Source organism: Miniopterus natalensis, chromosome 8 (assembly GCF_054644295.1).
Source record: "Miniopterus natalensis isolate mMinNat1 chromosome 8, mMinNat1.hap1, whole genome shotgun sequence".
NCBI lineage: Eukaryota > Metazoa > Chordata > Mammalia > Chiroptera > Miniopteridae > Miniopterus > Miniopterus natalensis.
Window position 1 is genome coordinate 59,856,427 of NC_142088.1, and position 22,044 is coordinate 59,878,470.

Genomic DNA, 22,044 nt, shown 5'->3' on the forward strand with positions numbered 1-22,044 from the left:
AAACTAAATTCATTAATATTTTATATCACACTATTCCAAATTTCCATAATTGAAATTTACATAAAATATAACCCCACTTTGTGAATCTAAGCAATGACAAGGTTACAGGTATGTGTTATATAGCTATATACAAGGTTATATAGCTCTTCAGTTTCTTTTTTGACAGATATTATTAATGGTAATCTCTTTAGGACTAATTCTAAATATAAACAGCAGTATTTTCTTGAGTGTAAGTATGTGAGAAATAAATATTGAATTAGGGATATACATCTTTCATCAAGTCAATCTGCATTTTTTATATCCATAGTGAATGAAAAAATCTTCCTGATTTTCAAGTTTTGAGCTTAGGACTTGTGCCTCAGTGGTAAAAAAAACCTCAGTTCTTGAATTTGCTCCTAATGTTAATCATTTCACCAAATATCTCTTTGAGAACTGGGCACTGGTTCTGGCAGCCAACTACAGAAAGCTTAAAATGAGTGCCTTAATTCTATCAGAGTATGCATTTTGTGGTCTGTTAATATTTTGCATTAAGCCAATTTTGAGCTATTAAAGGTTTTCTTTTTTTTTTTTTCTTTTTAAGTTTGCTAATCATCAGGAAGCACTCACTTTCATCTGGGATTTGTTTGCACTGATTGTGTTTCCTTAGGTCCTGTCCTTCATACCAAGCTCTCAGAATTAGTGATGGAAGTGGCTTCAGTGCAGAGCTGTTGGAAAGCACTGGCTCCATCCTACCACACCCACCATCCCGGGGTGCTCCCATTGCTCTTCCTTGGGTTCATAGAATTAAAACTAGAGGGGAATAGAGGGATAAGGTCAGGCAGTTGGGAAAATATCCCTATTCATTTTATATAACGGGCAAAAAAGGATATATGCTGGTTGTATTAGTTAGAAGAGTAGTTATCATAGTCATTTATGCTGATTTTTCATTGTACGCATATTAGTGCTTCCTACATGAGTTTGAGGTCCTTTTCTGGAAATCTGTCACATATCTCTTCTCTGTTTCCTCTTGGTTTAAAATCCTCTGCTCTATCAATTGGGTTCTCAGTAAGAAACATTTGGTACTTTTAAAGTGGTTTAGTTGAGAGCAATTTTATAGAAAGACCAAGATCAAGGGAACCAGTTAGAGATATTTGAGGAACTGTGATACATTTAAACAATGAGAAGACTGAAGGAGGAAAGGAGGAGACAGTGTTACTGGAGTCCAAAGAATGGTGGAACCATGCAAGAACATCCACTCCAGATATTCAGTAGGAAAATAACCAGTATTCCTCTTCCAGTCTCTAATATCCTGCCTGTAGTTTTCCCATTCATCTCCTATTGGCTGGAACCAATCGGAAGCACAGAACAATAACAACAACAACAAACAACAATAAACCTAGCAATACAGTCTATAGAAGCTGGGTGGCTCATAAATAACAGAAATTTATTTCTCATAGTTCTAAAAGCTGGGAAGCCCAAGGTCAAGGTGCCAACATGGCTGTGTTCTGGTGAGAGCCCCCTTCTTGGTTCATAGCTAGTGCCTTCTCCCTGTGTTCTCATGTATGGAAGGGGGTGAGGAATCACTACGGTCTCTTTTAAAAGAACACTAATCCACCCTGTCGGCATGGCTCAGTGGTTAAGCATCGACCTATGGTCCAAGGAATTGAGGTTTGATTCCCAGTCAGGACACATGCCTGGGTTGCTGGCTCAATCCCCAATAGGGGGCGTGCAGGAAGCAGCTGACCAATGACTCTCTCATCATTGATGTTTCTATTTCTTCCTCTCCCTTCCTCTCTCTGAAATCAATAAAGACATACTTAAAACACACACACACACACACACACACACACACAAAAAACCACTAATCCCATTAGTGAGGGTTATACCTTAGTAACCTAAGTACCTCCCAAATGCCCTAGCATCCACCTAATACTACCATCTTTTGGTGTTAAGATTGTAAGATATGAATTTGGGGGAACAAAAACATTCAGAGTAATTGTATTAATTCACTTTTATTGAATGCAACTACACAATGAGCTCAATACTACAATTGGAAATACAAAGACAAATCAGGTGAAATCCCTGAATATTATAAAGCATAATGACAAGTGGCTTGAAAATGTAAATTGAGTGGGAAGAACATCAGTACATCTACTATTCCCCCCTCATTCAAACACCTCCTCCATCACCCAGTTTGAAGCCAGTCATCTTTGCCAGCAATTTCCTCCACTCAAGCCCCACTTCTTTTCATAGGCCCCACCCAGCTGTTCAGCAGAAAACTAAAACTCTCCTCTCAGACAGACACATACTCACACATGCAAACATGCAAACACACATTAGTTAGCGCTTGGAATATAATATGCAGTGTTCAGGAAATCAGTTATAAGTAAAAAGAGAGAAAATAGAAATAGAAGAAATAATGCACCTTTTACTTATCAGTTTCCCCAATATTAGTAGGAAAAATAGAAGTATACATGTACATACACAGGCAGATGTGTAAGCTTAGAAAATAACCACTGAGGGTTCTTCAGGCAGTACCAGTAGACAGGAGAGAGCAGTCCAATTCTTTTGGCTAGTCACACAGAACACTTTTGGAACACACAGGGGAGCCAGTGGCAGAAGAGCCTACTTCTTACAACTCACTTCCAGGACCCTTATTTGGAACCATCCAAATCTACCAGCTCTTGATTGACTGTAACCATGTCTTAAGATGCTGGATCTATTCCCATTTCTACTGCCACAAATGTGGTAGGGGAAAGGAGAACGTTACATTTAAGCACCCCCATCTTATTGCCGAGAAAAGAAGACTGCTGTTGAGCTCCAAAACATTGTGCCATAGACACATTGTTTACACAACACAGCTGCTTTCTTGGATGACAGGAACTTATTAAGGCCTTTGGGGGATGATGAGATTTGTTGAAATCAAGATGGCTGTTTGCTGCCCTTGATCGATTTACAATCACCAGTCCTGGGCTTCAGGCATATATGGCTTACACAAGTTTTGAGGGCTGAACTGTGAGCTTATCCCTACTGTAAAAACAAATCAATCCCTTGTTTAAAAGCTTTCAGTGTCTCCTACAGCCTGAGAAATAAAATTCAAGCTCCCTAACAATATCCATAAGGCCTCTTATGATCTGGCTCCTATCTCCACGACTGCCCCTACAGGAAACAAATTGTACCTACCCAATCTTTATAAATTATTTATTTTCCCCTTCTTACTTCTCTGTTTAGAATGCCTAATTTACCCTCAAAAATTCCTGTTTATCTTTAAGGCTTATCTCAGGCATCACTTCTTTCCTGAAGCCATCCCTGATATCCCTCCTTTTCCCATGTAATGGTTCTTGATTAAGGTCCAGTAACATTATATAATTTTTTCTATCAGTGTTCTGGACAGATTGCATACCAGTGGAGTCCTGCTACCTTATCAGAGGCATAATTTTTTTTCCACACACATGCCTCCTTCCTTCTGTCCTGTGTCACTCTTAGGTTCATAGTTTAGCTCCATGAACTCATGTCTTCCAGTAGAGATCCAACTGTATTTGGATTTTTGGTAACATTTCTGAAGATGTAAGGGCTCCAAAGAGAAATGCATTGTATGAGTCTCACCTTCAAGGTCATATTGAGGTACTCTGCCTCAGCTTTTTCCACAGTCCACATTCCTACTAAGTGCCCTACCCAGTTGTGAACAGATAGGTAAGAGAGTGAAAAGGGTGGTTTATTTTACCACTCATACCTCTTTTGTAGGAAGCAGCCTTGTGACACTGGACTGCCTTACCCATCACTTTGGGGATTACAGTAACTTTAATTTTCTCCCTCTTGAGGTTTTTATGAGACTGAGAAGAGCATGAATTCTTTGAGGGCAAGAATTCTACTAATGTATCTTTATATCCCCAATGTCAAAGAATGTATCTTTATATATATAAAGAATGTATCTTTATATTCCCAATGTACATGGGAAATAGTGGATCCCAATAATGAATAATAATATTATTAAAGGAGAAAATTACTTTTAAATTCTAAACAACCCCTTTACAATGGCCTTTGGGATCTAACCTCTTTGGCTGCTAGGAAATGCTGTATTTTACAATAGGACAGAATTGCTAACTTTGATGTGGTCTTCAGGAATTTACCAAGCCACAACTACATCTTTCCTTCTACTTCAGATGCTAAATGCTAGCCCTAGTTGTTACCTGTGCTTCTAAACCACTGGCTATACATCAGAGTTTCATAAGATCTCCTCCTCTGGTTTAATTAATATGCTAGAGAAGCTCACAGAACTTGAGAAACTCTTTACTCACCAAATTATCAGTGTAGTACAAAAAATATTGAATGATGTAAAATAATAGTCAGATAAAGAGATATATGGGGTGAAGTCCCAAACACAGAAGCTACTGTCCTCCTGGAGTTTGAGGTCCAGCACACTGGGATGTGGAAGTGGCCTGGTTCCCCAAGCTGGAAGCTCTCTGAACCCCAACCTACTGGTGTTTTATGGAGACTTCATTATATAGTCATGTTTGATATAATCACTGGTCATTGATTCATTGGAGAATGATCCAATCTCTAGTCACCCTCCCCCTTCAGGAAGCCGGGAGGTGGGACTGAAAGTTATAACTCTGGAATCATATGGTTCTTTTGCCTGGTGACCAGCTCTCATTTTTAGGTTCAAAAGTCACCTGTTAACATAACCAAAGACATCTTTGCTGCTCTTATCACTTAGGGTTTAAGAACTCTGTGGCAGAAATGGGGATGAAGACCAAATATATATATATTTCCTATTATAAATCACAGTATTACCACAAATATCCATCAGCTTACATCTGTCTTAGATGAGGAAAATAAAACTACACTTACGTATGTTTTTAAATAGATGTACAATTTATGTGTCTGTATATAAGTAACCAATTTTTATCCCCCAAAAGTGAATCCATTTATTTACTTGGAAGTGGAGAATGGGAAAGAGTGCTGTATGGGAGTCACAGTGAAACCGGACAATGAATGGATCTGGGCTGCCTATCTCTATTTGAGTCAATAAAGCAGAGACAGGGTTGAACTGTATATGTGTATTTATTCCAATATCGCCGGCACTATGGGAGAGCAAGAGGTCAAAATTAGCTCTACTACCCCCAATAAGCCAGCTACTTACATTGGGTAATAGGACAAAGATTACATGGGAAAGTAGGAATTATAGGCATCAGGAAGTAGGCAAGGTATAATGCTAACAGGTTACAGGCACTGCAGGCAAGAGGTCACAAAGGGCAGGAGCCTCCAGGATTCCATTGTTACAGGAACAAGGCTAGTGATCTTCCTCTGACCATTGGCAGTTCTCAGAAAAGAGACTGGACCAAATTCCAAAGTTAACTCCCATGTCCCAGGGGGTACAGCTCTCAGCCAGGTTAGAATGTGCTTTCTCTAATCAGAACAGAACAATCACGGTTAACAGAGCATGATTAATATTTCTTATAACTTAACTAGTCCCCACTATTTTATTTCTTCCCCTAACACCACTATTCTATTTCTGCCCCTAAAAACAGTAGGATTTAATTTAATAATGAACATGAATAGTAAAAGCTTTATTCAATACTGGCTTGTTCATAGTTGCTGTTCTCAATGTTGTATAAAGAAAAATTAATAATTACTATTTACTGAACACACAAGACGTACTAAATGCCTATATAAACTTATTCCCTTGTATTTCTGAGCTTGAAATCTTAGCAAAGATATGAAGATGTTTCAGATAAAGGAGCATTTTTTTTCATCTGATGTCATACTTAATAAATGTCAAAAGGGGTGGTAAATACCAAGAAGTAAACCATATTCCAATAATTCAGAGAGAGTTCTTCTAAATTGTTACTTATCTTCAATCACAAAACTCTCCTTAAAAATAATATTCCTTGGGCTTAAAAAAGAAAAAAGAAAAAAAATATTCCTTGGGCTTGATAATCACTAGCAATGATAGCAGTTTCCCAGAACATCATTTTGTTCTGAACTTAGTATTTATACATATAATTCTTGATAGATAACTCCAAAAAAAATCTCTATTTTTTGTTTTTGTTTAACTTTATGTTAAAATGTTTATTTTTCAGATCCAAAATAAATGTTAGGATTTATCCTTCAGAAATAAATCATGTCTCAACCATGGGTGGTGGGGTCCTTAGATTTACTTGGTAATTCAGTGATTGGATTTTTTAAAATTTTTATTTGACTTAACATAGAGTAAGCTCAACAATTTATTCACTATTTCTGGTCAGGTCAATAAGCTGAGGAGGAGTATACATGTTAATAAAATGGCTATGATGACTTTTCAAAGGATTGAGGCTGAGAATGACTTGAGCCCCACATAGGCAGTTTATGGGCAATTTATTGTCATGGGGGAGCTCTGCCAAGAAAATTAAAAACAAATTCTTTCTTCCCAAAGTGCCAAATATTTCCCCATTAAGAAATTTCCACGAAATTCCCTGCAAAGTCTCTCCTGTAAAATGAGACTCCATACTTCTGCACAGCTGCAATACCTGGCAACTTCCCTAGCCCTGGGAAGCTAGTAAAGCAAACAACAACTACACCGGCTGTTGAAACCGTGAACAAGTTCTGGAAATGGCTGTGCACTGCGGCTCTCACCACAGAAAACGAAGAGCACGCCGATTTTATTACCTGTGCACTCTCAACTAGCAGGATGCTACTTAAAAGATGATCAGAACAGTGGTTTATTACAGGCATCTTATGTACCTTGGTAGAAGCAATCGGTTTTTGTTTTCCTTTGCTGTAATCCTTGACCCTCTCAGCAAGGATGACTAAGCAATGCTAATTGAAGAAATCGGTAATGTGTGCTTAGAAGTGCTAGGATTCAGGCAGCAGAGACAAGCATAAGTGTTCCCTAAGAGTTTTCTTCCTCTCCCTTTCTAGGAGAACTAGAAGTGCCATCTTGTGAACTAAAAGTGCCCCTAACCGACACTGAAAATTAAAGATGAATGTTCTGCATATCAACTGCAATACAAATCACTCTGTTATCCTCCTGAGTTTGCAGAGAAGATAACTTTGACTTTATTTGCTATAGGGCGGTGTATCTTTCTGGCATCTTCCACAGCACTGTGCTGTTCTGGACTCTGTCCAGAGTCAACAGCTGAGCAGCATGATGTAGCCTATGATTCAAAGGCCCAGGGCAGAAGGGAAATAATTCCCCAGTGCCACTTTGTATTATCTTGCTTTTTACATAAATAAATCAACATCCTCTGAAAGATATTTGACCATGTAGGTAGTAAATTTAAGAAGTTTGCTTCATGTGAAGATGAAACAAGTGTTATTACGCCCTTTAAAAATTGGTCAATGTTGAGAGAAGAACCACACATGTCAGAAATTACTTTTAAGATATGCATTTGGGGGGGGGGGGATCACTGTAATAGGAATGTCAGGTTCTCTCATGATGGATTTTTTCCACAAACATATTTTTTTTTATTACTCTAAAAATATAACTGCCTTAGTGAGTAAAATTTAAAAAAAAACACATTTTGCTAAATTGTGTATGTTTTATTCACTGAGCTTAGAAAATAGATTTTAAGATGTATTTAACTTCTTAATGCATTTAAAATGAAAATTAACCTGTAATACACAAGGCTATAGCAGACCAGCTTTCCAGTTGTGCATTGAAAAATCCACCTGGGGACTGAGCCCGATACCCAGGCATGTGCCCTGACCGGGAATCGAACCGTGATCTCCGTGAATCATAGGTCAATGCTCAGCTGCTGAGCCACGCCCGGCCAGGCCAATTCCTGATTCTTAAATAGACTTGACATTCAGTGTTGGAAACATATAGGATATATTGCTACTACTTAGTCTAGAAGGAAAAAAATGAGTCTTGGGTCTACTTTTAAAATTATGAGGTACCATAAAAATCTTGGCATTCTGAGGCCTCTCCCTTCCTAATTTGAAAAGGGATAGAGAATTTGAAACAGGATAGAAATCTCATTTTTGTGATCAACTGTATTCAGCATGATCTACAGCAAAGTTTCTCAACATTGCCACTATGAGCATTATGGGCCAGCCCATTTTTGCCTGGATGTATCCTGTGCTCTGTGGATGCTTAGCAGCTTCCCTTGCCTGTACCCACAAAGTGCCAGTAGCACCCCCAAGTTGTGACGTTCAGTAATGTCTCCAGAGATTATCAAATATCCTGGGGGAGAGGGGAAGTCATTTCTTGCTGACAACTGCTGCTTTAGGGGAAGGAAAATGTAACCTCTGGAAATTTGAAAAGCACTTTTCCATTCTTGTGTAGAATCATGTCCACCAGGTTGACACAGTTGACACAACCGACTCTCCCAGTAATGAAAATGTGCTCTGCTCTTTCTCCTTTATCTTCTGTGTGTTTTCTGGGTCTCATCTTGGCTGCTTATTTATTGTCTTCTCTTCATCTTTCTTCATGTCACAGAGTGAGTCTAGTAAGATTCAAGTCTAGATGCTTTTCTATGTTTCCCCTCTCTTTCACCAGGTAATTTCATTCATGATCGTGGTTTGCTTAATACAGGTTTTCTCCTTTGTTCAGGCTTTTCTAAACTCCAGATGTCTACCTATATTCTGGGAACTATGAATTAATTAATACTTGAAACTTACTGTAAAATCCACTTACCTAAAATGACCTGATTTCTCTAAATCCCTTTATATTTTTTATGTTCTTAGTTATTATTTTCCTTACCAGCTTCCAGTTGTCTCTGGTTTTAAAACAAAAGGTTATCTCATCATTATAATCAATATACAGTTAGCTGCCCATAAATTCAGTTAAGCATCTTGGTCAGTCATTTCTGCCTTAGAAAAGCCTCTTACACCTACACCCTCTTTCAGTGACCTCTGCATTTATTCTAATCCAAGCTCTTATTTCTGCTTGCTTTTCATTTAACAATATCTTACCAGTTGCCTCCCTGTCATTTCTTATATGAAGATTAATGGATAGAAACCTCATTTAAATTAAAGTTGTGAGGGCCTATACAGGGAGTTCTCGTGCCCTACCACTCAGTCGATTACCCCAAACAGGAAGAGATATACTTTCCTTCTCCAATAGGAGGATGTTTTTCTACTCTGCTACTCTAGCAGGAAAAAGAAAGATCTTCTTTCCAGCCAGGCAACCACTCATCTAATGAAAGACTGTAACAACTCAGCCAATGAAAAGCCATGACACTTCAAACTTCAAGTTTCCTCCCATGGATTCTTTGTTTACAACAGGCCCTCTGAACTTCCTCTTTTCTCTATGAAAGAACATGCCTTTCCTTTGTCCTCTGGACTTGCCTGAGTTTATTTCACACTAGACCACATGTTCCAGATTGCAGTTCTTTTTTTTTTTTTAACATGTTTTTATTGATTTTAGAGAGAGAAGGAGGGAGGAGAGAGTGAAACATACATGGATCAGATGCTTTCTGTACGCCCCCTACTGGGAATCGAGTCTGTAATCCCGGCACATGCCCTGACCGGGAATCAAACCAGCAACCTCACAGTGCATGGGACGACTCTCAACCAACTGAGCCACTCTGGCGAGGGCCCAGATTGCAGTTCTCTCTTGTTCCACATAAACCCATTTTGCTGGAGAAATATCTGGCTCTCTATTTCTTTAAGGTCAACACCTGTTTCTCCCTAGCTGAATGGTTATACAAGAGGGCCCTTCCTAAAGCTTAATTTTGATTATGTCTTTCTTCCTTCTCAAAACTACTCTTAGTTGCTCCCTTGTTCTTAGATGGTTAAGACCTCATTATTATTATATTATTATGGGGGGAGAGCTGTGGTAGGCAGCTAAACATACATGAGCAGAGCAAGGATGCTGGGCCAGGTATAGAAGGTCACCAGGGTGGAAAGTTCCAGGTGCCTATTAAGGACAGTTGTAGGGTGGGACCTGGCCTGCAAGGTCACCATTCCTCCTAGCCTATTGCTGGTCATGCAGTTTGGATCCCCTGACCTTTCTTTCCTAGAGATAACATCTAGGTTTCAGTTGTATTTCAGCCCCAGGCCCAGAAATGCAGCAAAACCAGAAAAGCAACTCCAAGGCTGACCTCAGGACCAGCTGCATTGGATAACGTCCGCCTGCGCTTACAGACCAATCTATTATTGTAGACCTTGGCTCTGAAATGACACACCTGGGAAATTGCTAAATATTTTATTGAGATCTTCCCCTGGGACCTCCCCTAAAATCTCCACCCTTAAAACCCTTAGGATGGAGGACCCAGTGTGGTCCCCCTCCCGGAATCAAGCCCTCACCTTTTGCTTCCCCCTTACACTTCCCCTCTCCCAGGAGTGTTACCATTACCTTCCTCATTCCCAAGCTCGAAGAGCCCTTCCTTTGCTTCTATAACCTGTTTCTTAAGCCCATTTCTTCTACTAATTACTTCTTCCACCTCTGTGATTTTATAAATAAATGTTTTCTCATAGTTTGAGTCTTGGCTCTGAATTCTTTCCTAGCCAGGACCCAAGTACCAAGGTTGCTGAACCCAGGTCCGGTTTGACCCCATGGGTCCCACACCTAGTGCCATTCCCACTGCCTACAACAAAACTATGTTTATTTACACCTTTTTCATATGTGGAATTATTTCCTAGTATGTTTGCTTTAAAAATTCAGTTTAAAAATTTTTAAGTGATATTAGTACTTAAGGGATTGCAAGATTGAATTATATATAAAATTATGATCAAATCTTAATTTTATTTTATAATTTCAATATAGATTAATAACGAAGATGTTAACAGTAAAAATTGTAATAGCAAATATTTACTGAGAACTTATTCTATGCCAGACACTAGTAGGCATAGTTCAATTTGTGAGTTTGTCTCTCAAATTGAGGTATTAACTCAGTTAATCTACACAATACCTCTGTGGGATAATCATTATTAAGTTCCCATTTTTTTAGGTAAGGAAAGAGTCACAGAGAATATATATATTCTTGACATATGTTCGTGTATTTTTTTTTAAGTATAAACACCACACACACATTAATATAATTGTGTTGTTTTCTGAAGGAAAGGCACACCACTATTTAGCCAGCATATTTTCTCTTTGTTTTATAATGGATATAATCCAGTTCCTGTCTAATAATTGTCTTCCCTGAAATGCCCATTTTTCTCCAGAAATGGTCTTTGAATGGAATGTTCTAGCTGAGGGGCTCGCTGTTGTAATGGTTCCCGCAGCCATCAGTACATTAGCTCCAACTGCTGCTGTAGCCATTGCCATTTACATTTCTCCCGGGAGGATTCGCATGAGAAAAGGAAACTGTTAGTGCTAAGTGTGTGCCAGGTTTGAATATACTCTCTAAACACATTCTAGCTGAGCTTAGAATGAGAATATTTTCTCTTATTTTTCAGTGGGCAAAAATACTATATTATAGACTACAAAACTTGAGCACATTACAATAAAAATAGTGGTAGAGTAAAAATACACACTCTTATGAGGACAGAAAAGATTTCATTTGGAACACTAGTTTTGAAACTAGACTCTGCTTCCCTACGTTTAAATACTGAGAAGCCACAGGGGCAAAAAAATCCAATTTAGTCACTGGACCCTGACTTTTTCCAGCTTGGTTTTTCCTGACACTTGGTAACAAACATTCTTATAATTTCAACTAAGGAGTTTTGAATTAATTTAAAATGAGGATTTTAGTAAACTTCATTTTTATCTTAAATTGCCTTTCTTGTCTTAAAGCCACATATGTGAATATATATGTTCCTACACATATATTTCTCTTTTTAAAAAATTATAGAACACTTCAGTTTTGCTGAAAGTTACATTCAAAGTTGTAAGTAGGGTTTTGGCAAATCGTAAGCGAAGAAGACTGGGAGTCATGCTAGTCTTTGGAAATTAAACTCTTTATCTTCCAAATGTGTTGTTATTGCTTCTGAATGAGAGAGTTAAAGGCTGGAACCTGCTGCTAAATGGCCCTGCTCAATATGTTTATAGGTGCAGCTCGAAGGGAATCCGCAGAACTACTCCTAGGTTTTGTGCAAGTAGGTGATGCTTCACAGTCAATATGGGGAAGTCTGGCATACTCCTCAGAGAAGACATGGTGCAGTGTAAGCTTGAGCACAATTGGGAAAGGCATAATTAGAAAATGGAATCAGAATAACTGAAGAAATGTAAAATGTTACAAAATAAGCCAGTCAGAAAGGCAAGTACCATGATTTCACTTACATGTGGAATCTCATGAACAAAATAAACTAACAAAGTGGAGACAGACTTGTGGATACAGAGAACAGACTGACAGCTGGGCGGGGGTGGGGTAGTTGGGGGCTGGGTAAGAAGGGTGAAGGGATTAAGCAAAGGAAATAAAAGCAAGACTCATGGACACAGATAACAGCATGGTGACTGCCAGAGGGGAGGGGGACTGGGGACAGGTAGGAGAATAAAGGGGTGATAAAAGGTGATGGAAGGAGATTCAACTCTGGATGGTAAACACACAATACAATATACAGGTGACTTACTGTAGAATTATATACCTGAATCCTATATAATTTTATTAACCAATGTCATCCCAATTAATTCAGTTTTAAAAAAAGACATTCAAACAATATAGCTGTGAATGAAAAGGGGACACATGCTAACCTGACAAGCTCAGGGAAGGCCTGCATGGTGGCCTTCAAACTCAGAGACCGAAAATAACCACAAAGGATGGTCTGAAATTAAAACCTTTTAACTAAAGATCAGTTTACGGTGGGTATTCATGTCCTAGGCTGGTATCTTCCCTGACAAAGGTCAATCTTTACCTTAACCAAGCCTGTCTATTGTCTTTTTGCATCTATGATAACATATCGTTGGAATGTCAAAGTAATTTTCCTTTCCTGCCCCCTCCCCCGCCCCTCAAAACACAGGCACTGCTCTGTGGAAACCACAAATCCCCTCATAGTTATGCAGTTAATTTTTGACTATTAATTATCTTGCACCCACCTAAGTAAAAGAAGTGTGCCTATCATTTTACATTTTATGCATTTCCAGAGGTTTCGCTCTTCGCTTTCTCCTGATTTCCTAATCTATCACCAATGCATTTCATGTAACTCACATATCCTCTGTTGACTGTAATGTATAAAACAAAGCACAAAACTGCCTTTCTCTGGAGTATTATCTCAGTCTGTTGAGGTTTTGGCTTCCTGACAATTGTCCACAGTTTGGCTCAAATAAACTCACAAAATTCTTCACAGGTTTGAATGTTTCTGGTGTTAACATAGTCCTGGCCAGTGTGGCTCAGTTGGTTGGAGTGTTATCCTGCAGTACACCAAAAGGCTGCAGATTCAATTCCTGGTGAAGCCCATACCCAGGTTTCAGGTTTGAGCCCAGGTTGGGACACATGCCCAGGAGGCAATCGATTGATATTTCTCTCTCACATCAATATTTCTCTCTTTCTCTCTTTCCCTTCTTCTCTCTAAATTAATAAAAAAATAAAAATAAAAGTAAAATAAAGCAAGAAACTATGAGTAAAGAGTCTAGAAAGAGAATGAAACTAAATGGAAGACATTCTAATAATATCTTGCAAACCACAGCCTTCTGGAATTTTAAATCAGAAATATTACAGCAGAGTAAACCCAGATATAAGTGACTTAAATAGCAATTCCAGAATCCCACAAAACCATCCATCTATGCTTCCATTTATCCAGTTAGTGTAATTGGTAAACCAAATACAGTGTTATGGCCCTCTGACCATCTGAGACACAAGAAGTCAGACTTATAAATCACAAAGGTACTATTAAAAGCAATATTGAAAAATTTAATGAGATGGGATAATCCAAAGAGACAGTCTTGGTAAATGATTAAGTGACTGTTATGTTTTTTATTAGGTTTAGTGCTTCTGGTATATGTATTATTATTGTAGTGTGTAAAAGTGATATGAGAGGAATTGTTTTCTCCTAGGTAATTCCACCCTTTTGCCTCTGAACAAAAAGAAAAACACTACTTTGTTTTCCAACTCTTACCAATTCCACATACATTTTTCCTCTGTTTTCTATTTTTTTGTTTGTTTCTCAAAGTTCTAAATCTAAGAGAGTTGAGGACTGAATGTTCATGGCTAGGAAGTATAAGATATTGAAAGACTGTGTTGAATCATTGCAATGAATTGTACTCCTTAACATCACCCTAGGTATTGAGTACATAGCTGTGGTAGATTGATAGCACTGATGGTCTAAACACTTCATCCATATTTATATCCACATACTTTGCAATTCCACTGAAAAGAGTTGGGGTCTTTTTGCCCATTCCTTGAATCTGGTAGTGGACATGTGATTTGCTTTAGCTAAAAGGATGTTATCAGTTTTCATAAAAGCAAAGGCCTGCCCTTGCTGGTGTGTCTTACTTGGTTGGGTGTCTTCCTGTGCACCAAGAGACTGTAGATTTCATCCCAGTCAGGGTACATACCCAGGTTGTAGGCTCGATTCCTGATGGGGGGGGCATGCAGGAGGCAGCCAATCAATGTTTCTCTCTCTCTCCCCCTCTCCATTCCTATCCCTTTCTAAAAATCAATAAAAAAATCTTAAATAAACAAACAAAACACAAAAAAGCAAAGACTGCTTTTACATGTATACTGACTCCCTTGGAAGCCTGCCACATTAGGAGATGTGGAGGACAGGATGAGAGACCAGGTGGGGCAGAGTTCAATGATCCATGCCAACAACCTTCCAGATCAAGCAGCCCCTAGATTACTAAATAGATGACCACAGATGCATTTAAGGACTCAGCAGGGCCCAGGAGATACCAACAAAGATGAACAGAGTTCTTAGCCTACCTATAGGTATGTAAGAAACGATAAATGATTGTTGTATTAAGCTACTGAAGTTTTGGGATGTTTGCTAAGCAGCAATCGCTAACATACAGCATTTCAAAGATTTATACTGAGTCTTTAAAAGGAACAACTTTGGTACTTTAATGAACACTCAGTTTTATCCTGTGCCAGAGTGTAATTTAAGCAAATTATTAATATTAACATATATTTTTATTCTCACATTCTCTAATGTCAATATTAAAGTCAACATTTTAAAATTTAAAAACCGAGAAACAGAAAGGTTAAATGATTTGCTCAGTATCACATATTCAGTAAAACCTGTCTTTCAACCCAGGTAATGTGGCCCAGAACATGAGATTTTAGCTACTAAGCTATATTAAATAAGACACCCACGATTCTGGTAAAGCATTGCCTTTTTCGGGCATAGGCTAAGATTTTGCTTCTTTAAGAATTTTCTACAATGAGATCATTTTTCTATTACTTCTGATATTTTTATATAAGCCATTGAGATAAGTTCACAGATTGCTTCCTAGGATCCAAAATAGCCCAACAAATGAATAATATCATTTTGAAAAATTATCTAGCATATTGAATAAATATAGTCCACTCTCTTGCTCTAGCATTCTATGAATATGAATGCTTATCAACGTGTCAAAAAATATAAATGTTCAACTATTTTTAAGAAGGAAGATTATTTAATCTAATCAATATTCTCCCCCTCTACTCTTGACTTTTGTGGGTTTTGTTTGTTTGTTTAGCCATTTTTGAGAGCAAAACTTAAATACCCTGTCATATACTAGGCAAGAATAGAGCCCACTGGCCGTGGAGCAGTGAATCCAGAGAAACACCCATGTGGGAATCAAACAGGAAATCCTAACACCTGACTGACTCCACCTGTTCACCCTGACTTCTTCCAGGAGCATCAGAGATAATTAACAAGGTATCATGTCCACTTCCCATGTGGGGTCTATTTCATAGTTCTAGGGACTGGAGCTAGCTGGGTGATTATTCCCCAATGTTTGAGGGAAGATATTTGCTTAAACCTGTGATATCTCTAGAGGAGAGTGAAAAATATATCAAAAATCACCGGACGAGTAAAGAAAATACTAAAAATAATTGGGGGAGGAGAGGAGGCAGATTCTGTATTTTAATATACAAAATAAATGAGTCTGTATTTTGGAAAGAGACCAGTCATATGTGAAGAGCTGAGTAAGACCTTCCGAGTCGGATGACAGTTGTTCATTCCCTGCTGCTCACCACAGTGTGGAACATGAGAGCAATGGGACCCTCACTGGATTTAAAGGGCCATAAATATAGACCAAATAAAAAGAAATATTTTCTTACACAGCATACAGTTAAGCTGCAGAATTTCTGGCTAGGGGGACATTTAATTAAATAATCTACACAGATAGAATTAGGAAATTTTATGGCCACTAATAACATTTTCAGTGTTACAAAGTGAATATAGTAAAGGTAAATCAACACTTATCCCTCAAGCATAAACTCATAGTCCATAGCAGATACGAAGAATTTTGTTTCCAACTGCCAATAACCCTGGACCACCCAGTAAACCCCACTGACTTCCTTATGAGCAACAGGAGAGAACCTTTCCTTCAATTGTAAAAAACGACCCCCACGCAAAATACGACATTGATACAAGAAACATTAATGGTTAAATCCATATTGGCAAACTTTTGAGATAACTATTTTTCTATTATGTTTTATACCAAGGAAAGTTTTATAGCAGGAAAATCTATGAAAGTAGGAAAAAATAAATTAGAGAAGGTAAAGGTAGATGTGAAAATTTTCAATTATACAATAAAAAAGGTAGAGTTTAATAATTTACTGCCACTCAGAATTGGTTTTATTTTCTGATAGCTAACTTTGGTTATTGAAATATGAGGAGAGTGTTTTCTTAGAGAGAAATGTGGGGATACTAAATGTATTAGTATGATTGGGTTGCCATAAGGAAATACCGTAGACTGGATGACTTAAGCAACAGAAATTCATTTTTTCCCCACAACTCTGATGCCTGGAAGTTTGAGATAGGGTGCCAGAATGTTAGAACTCCAGTGAGGACCCTCTTCCTGGATGGCAGACTGCCATTGTCTCACTGTGTCCTCTTATAATAGAGAGAAAGAGAGAGAGAGAGAGAGAGAGAGAGAAAGAGAAAAGTAAGCCACTTGATTTCTCTTCTTATAATGGCACTAATCCCATCCCATAATAAGGAGGACTCCATTCTCACTATCCCATCTCAACCTAATTACCTCCCAAGGGCCCCGTTTCCAAATACCATCACATTGGGGTTAGGGCATCAACGCATGAATTTTGGTGGACACAATTCAGTCCATAGCACTAATATTTACTAAATACCTAGTTTAATCAATAAATAAACCAAATTTCATAGCATCCAACTTCTATTACTTATTAGGCAACATTCTGGGCATTGGACAGACAAAGGTGAAAAAAAATATCCTTCATCTTCAGTTGTGTTTTTAGTTTAGTTGGGGAAGTACATATACAAATAAAGATCCTAATGCAATGTTTTAAATAACTTAAACCTTAAAGGGAGGGTATCCCCAATGCTTTGGGATCACAGAAGGGAAAGAGGGTGGTAGGGAAAACTAACATCATGGCTTAAAGTGTGAGTTACAGCTTGTCAAACAGACATGAGTATTTCAAAGAGAGTTGGAGGGTTAACTGCAATTCCATAACCAGGCGTATGGACAGAATATTCAGATTCTAGACATGGCTGGTAATGCAGTGTGGCTGAATCACGTCACGAGTGACAGGGAACTGATGACATTCATCTGAAAAGGTTGACTGAGAAAAATGGGAGACCAATTGCTTTCTGCAGAACATTATGAAGTCACATTTCTAGACTAGAGGATCAACAATAGTAAAAGATAAAAATTATTCAACAATTGTTCTCACATTTTCTACAAGTATTAAGAAATTCCTTGCACGGTCACCAGTTTGTAATATTTACTCCTCCAGAATTTTAGAATGACATTGACAATAGAAGGATCTGGAGCACCTACACAATTTTAGGGCATCTGCACCAAAAGCTTAGTGTGTGATGGAGACATGGCTACCAACTCCTGGGCGGATGGGTTATGGTTCTTTATACAATTGCTGAAAATCAAGATAACTGAAAATCATACTAGGAAGGGAGTTGACCATACTGAATCAAACTGAATTGGCATAGACAACTGAAAGTTCCTTCTGATTGACTTTTTTTTTTTTTTTAATCATTACCCAAGGATTTGTTCTTACTGATTTTAGAGAGAGAGGAAGGGAGAGAGAGAAACATCAGTGTAATAGAGAAACATCAAATTATGAGTCTTTAGAAAGAATATCAAATATTAGAAATTTGTATTATAGACATAGCTTGAGTCATAAATATTTATTATTTTTCTTGATGAAATAGACTGTAATGTCTCTCTTTGCTGCAGTAAACTTTATTTGAATTATTTTAAAAATCAGTTAACATAGTTTCTAATTAAAATTTTTATATTTTTTTCCGGTATAAAGTATAAAGCTAAAATTTAAATAAAAAATATTTCTATTCTTTAATTGTGTCACATTTGTGTCTTAGAAGACTGGGGAATTCTCTTGTTTTAAAGGAATAAAATCTTTTAAATAATGAGAAAATCAAAATGAACTCAGATTATCATCTACAAAGAAGAAAATTATAATATTTTAACAAAGTCTTTTGTTCTCTTTACTCAACCCATCTTTTTTAAGCTTATTTCTTTGTTATAGTCAAATAAACAAAAGTACCCTAGATCTATGTGTTTAAATAAAGCTTTGGCCACTGACCAGTAATTTATACATACTTATCTGGTATTAAATGAGCACCATCTACATTCTTACCTTACTTACCATTATGGTTTTCTGTAGGAAACATACCCATTTACCCTGGATAACTTACTTTAGTAATTTTTTAAAAAGTCTTTACCTTCTTCATATTTAACTCCATCACATAAATGTAAGCACAACTTTTCATATTTATTTCTAAATCTGAAGAGCATGGTTCTAGAAGACAGAAATTTGTTTCTAAAAATACTTTACCAAGTAAACAAAAAACCAAAAAAGTTAACTAAAGTACCATTAATGAAGCAGAAATCATCTCCCATAGAGTAAGTTTTTAAGGATAATCTTATTTAATGTTTTCCAAAATGACTCAACCCTAATCCTATTTTTGCCAGTTTCGGTGCTTCCTTCATAAATTTTTTTGTAATGTTAACCATAAAAAAACTTTTAAGGTGCTTTTAGGAAATTCACTAGTTATCACTTTTAAACATCAAAATAGAACTTACAGTGCCTACAGTCATTCTTTTTTGACTACTTCCTTCCTTTTTTTTCCCTATTTAAATTGTGAATGTTATTAAAAAATACAATAAAGTTATGTAATGGAACTTAAACACACTTTATTGCAACAATATAAGTTCCATGTATAGTTATAAGCAATATGGCTGTACTTAATAATTTTACATTACAAGCATAATTATGGTATCAAATTAGTAATTTTCACAAAGTACTTGCATTAGAAATGTGTATGATACAATATATTTCAATTCTCAGTTGCACAGGAAAATAACAACTTTCTAATAGGAGGACTGGGGATACAGTTCTTACACTCAGATCTGATTGTCCTGCTTTATACAAAACTTAGACTCCTAGTCCTAGAATTTTAGAGCTTGAAGAGACCTTAGCTATCTCATAGTTTAACAACTTCATTTTACAGGAAAGAAAGTAGAAGTTAAGGGAAGTTATTTGACTTGCATAGAAAGTTAGTGGCAAAGCTAGAATAAAAATCATTTAACTTTCTCAGACCACAAGAGGAGGTTGGGCAAAAGATTTAGATTTGGAAACCCCAGTGCACAGAAAGGGGACTTAAAGCTATTGGGTTGAACTCGGTCAACAAAGGATGGAAGAAAAAGAGCCTCCAACCTGTAGTCAGAAGAGGAGGGACCAGTAAAGGAGGCTGCAGAGGTATCAGTAGAATGACAAGAAAACCAAGAAACTGTGGGATCGTTGAACCCAAGAAAGAAACTAATGGCTCGGTCTGTATTAAATGCTGTGAAACAGCAGCAGGGAAATCACTGGTTTCCCCACAACTGAGCTTTGACTGGTGGTTAGGACCAGAGCTTGGATGGAGTAGAGAGAGGTGGGAAAGTGGAGAAGGTGACTGCAGGGATTAGGCTCAGGGTGTTTGTTTCTATGGTGGCAGTCGTTGTGTGGAAAGGAGAGGTTAAATGACATTTTCATTAAGCTACTTCTTCAAGTTTCTACTCCCAGCTACAAAAAACGACAACAACAAAGATTAAATTGGTTCGGGAAGTGAGCTTGAGCTTTCTTAAAGCACTTTGTTTGGGGAGTGGGGGGAAATCATCCTTTAACCACCCAACCCAGAATGAAATGTGTGCTCAATTTATAAAATGCCCTGGAATCCCAGAAGGTGAGGGACCAAACTTTTTCATTCTCTGTTCTGTCTCAGCCTGAAGTCCTAGCCAGGCCCTCAGAAAACAATCCATGTTTTTTTCTCTCTGCAACGCCCTCACTAGGGCGCTCGGCATCTAGAGCAGTCCACCTTAAAGACTCGTTTCTCTGAGCAGGGAGCTCATCAGTATCCAGGGCCTAGCAGGCAGCTCGGAGGCCCGTCGGCTAATGAAATGTTAATGACTGAATCAGACCTGCCAGGCCGGGGTAGGAGGCCCCGCTGTGAGTCCATTAGCATGGGCAGACCCCGCTGAGGGACAGGTAAACAGTGCACACGGGGAGGAAACGCCCCCGCAAGGCTGGGAGGGTTACACAGGTGCTTCCACATGCAGAATGACACTTCCCTGAAACAGGATTAGTTTATTTAGGAAAGCTAATCCCAGTCACTATATTTCTTCAGACAGAAATAAAGAGCACAAGGTGGATGACGCACTCATTCAAGAGTGTTTTGATTTTTTAAGTTCCAATATTGCACAATTGTTTTTGCAAAACTTTCTAGGGTGTCTTATATTTGTTAGATGCCAACTATTCCCAATAACTATTGTTCTTCTTTTCCTCTCATCTTGATCTTTTAATGGATTTTAAAATGTTTTTTCTTATACTCCCTTTTTAAACAGTTATTTTTGCTTTTATGCTTCAAGGAGGTCCTAGATTATTTTCAATACTGCCCATTCATTTTGAAAAGGGGGTAAACATAGGGAAATTTAGGACACAATTTTTATCTTTGACTAATGTAAACTGATTGTGGAATTCACTCCTGAAATGTAAATATAAATCATGTGGCATATAAAGTGAAAGCTGTTATGTATTAACGTCTAGCTCAATTCAATAATATATTGTTCTTGTAATAAGCTTGAAGATTTACCATTTTTATTTAAACATATATTGTAATTCAATAATATTTGAATTGCAGCAACTTGATGTGAGGCAAAAATAATTGCCATCTCAGGTTATTACAAAAGACAGAATAGCTAAGTCTAATTCTATTAGATTTCTTTATTACGTCTACTGTGGGTCTTATTATTGTCCCATGTTCATATTCGGATCTCTAACCACTGTTAAAAATAATGTATATGTGGTTTGAGCATTGGACCTTAGGGCTTACTAGGCATATGTTTTAGAAATACATATATAAAAAAGCTACAAAACATCAGTATCATATCACTGCTTCTGTTAAAATGTTCTATAGCAAATAAAGTAGTTCAATAACATGGATTGCAAGTTATGCTTAACCTCAGACATCTTTCCAGGTCCTTAGTTCTATATTTACTAATAACTATTTATGTGGTTCTAGAAAAGTCTTTTACCTTACAGGAATTAAAAATATATATATTTAAAAAGAAAGTTTTTTAAAGGATGTTAAACTTTACATTTACATGAACTTAAAGTTTACATCATTTTAGTTCTGATACATTAAAAATTAAGAAGTGGAAATAGGAGATGAGAGAAAGTAAACTTAAAAGGTGAATTTCAAATCTATCAACTAACTCTGCTTCACAAAAAAAAAAGTCATATCAAGGGAACCCAAGTTCACAGGAAAAAATATAGTCTACATGTGCACAAAATAAATATTTCAACAGAATTTACAAATACAATAAATCATATACCATATTGTTTGAACAAACTGTGCTCTAGTACTGCCCTTAAGAGGTCAGATTTGAAAGGCACAAATGAAAATACTATCATGTTTCTTTTCTAAAACCTAAATGTTGTATTATTATGCAAATCATTTGCTCCTTGATTAGCATGTCTGGAGTGCTGTGCTTAACTTTAGACCTTAAAATACAGGTACACACACATGCACTCCCACATACACACACATGCACATCACCATGTT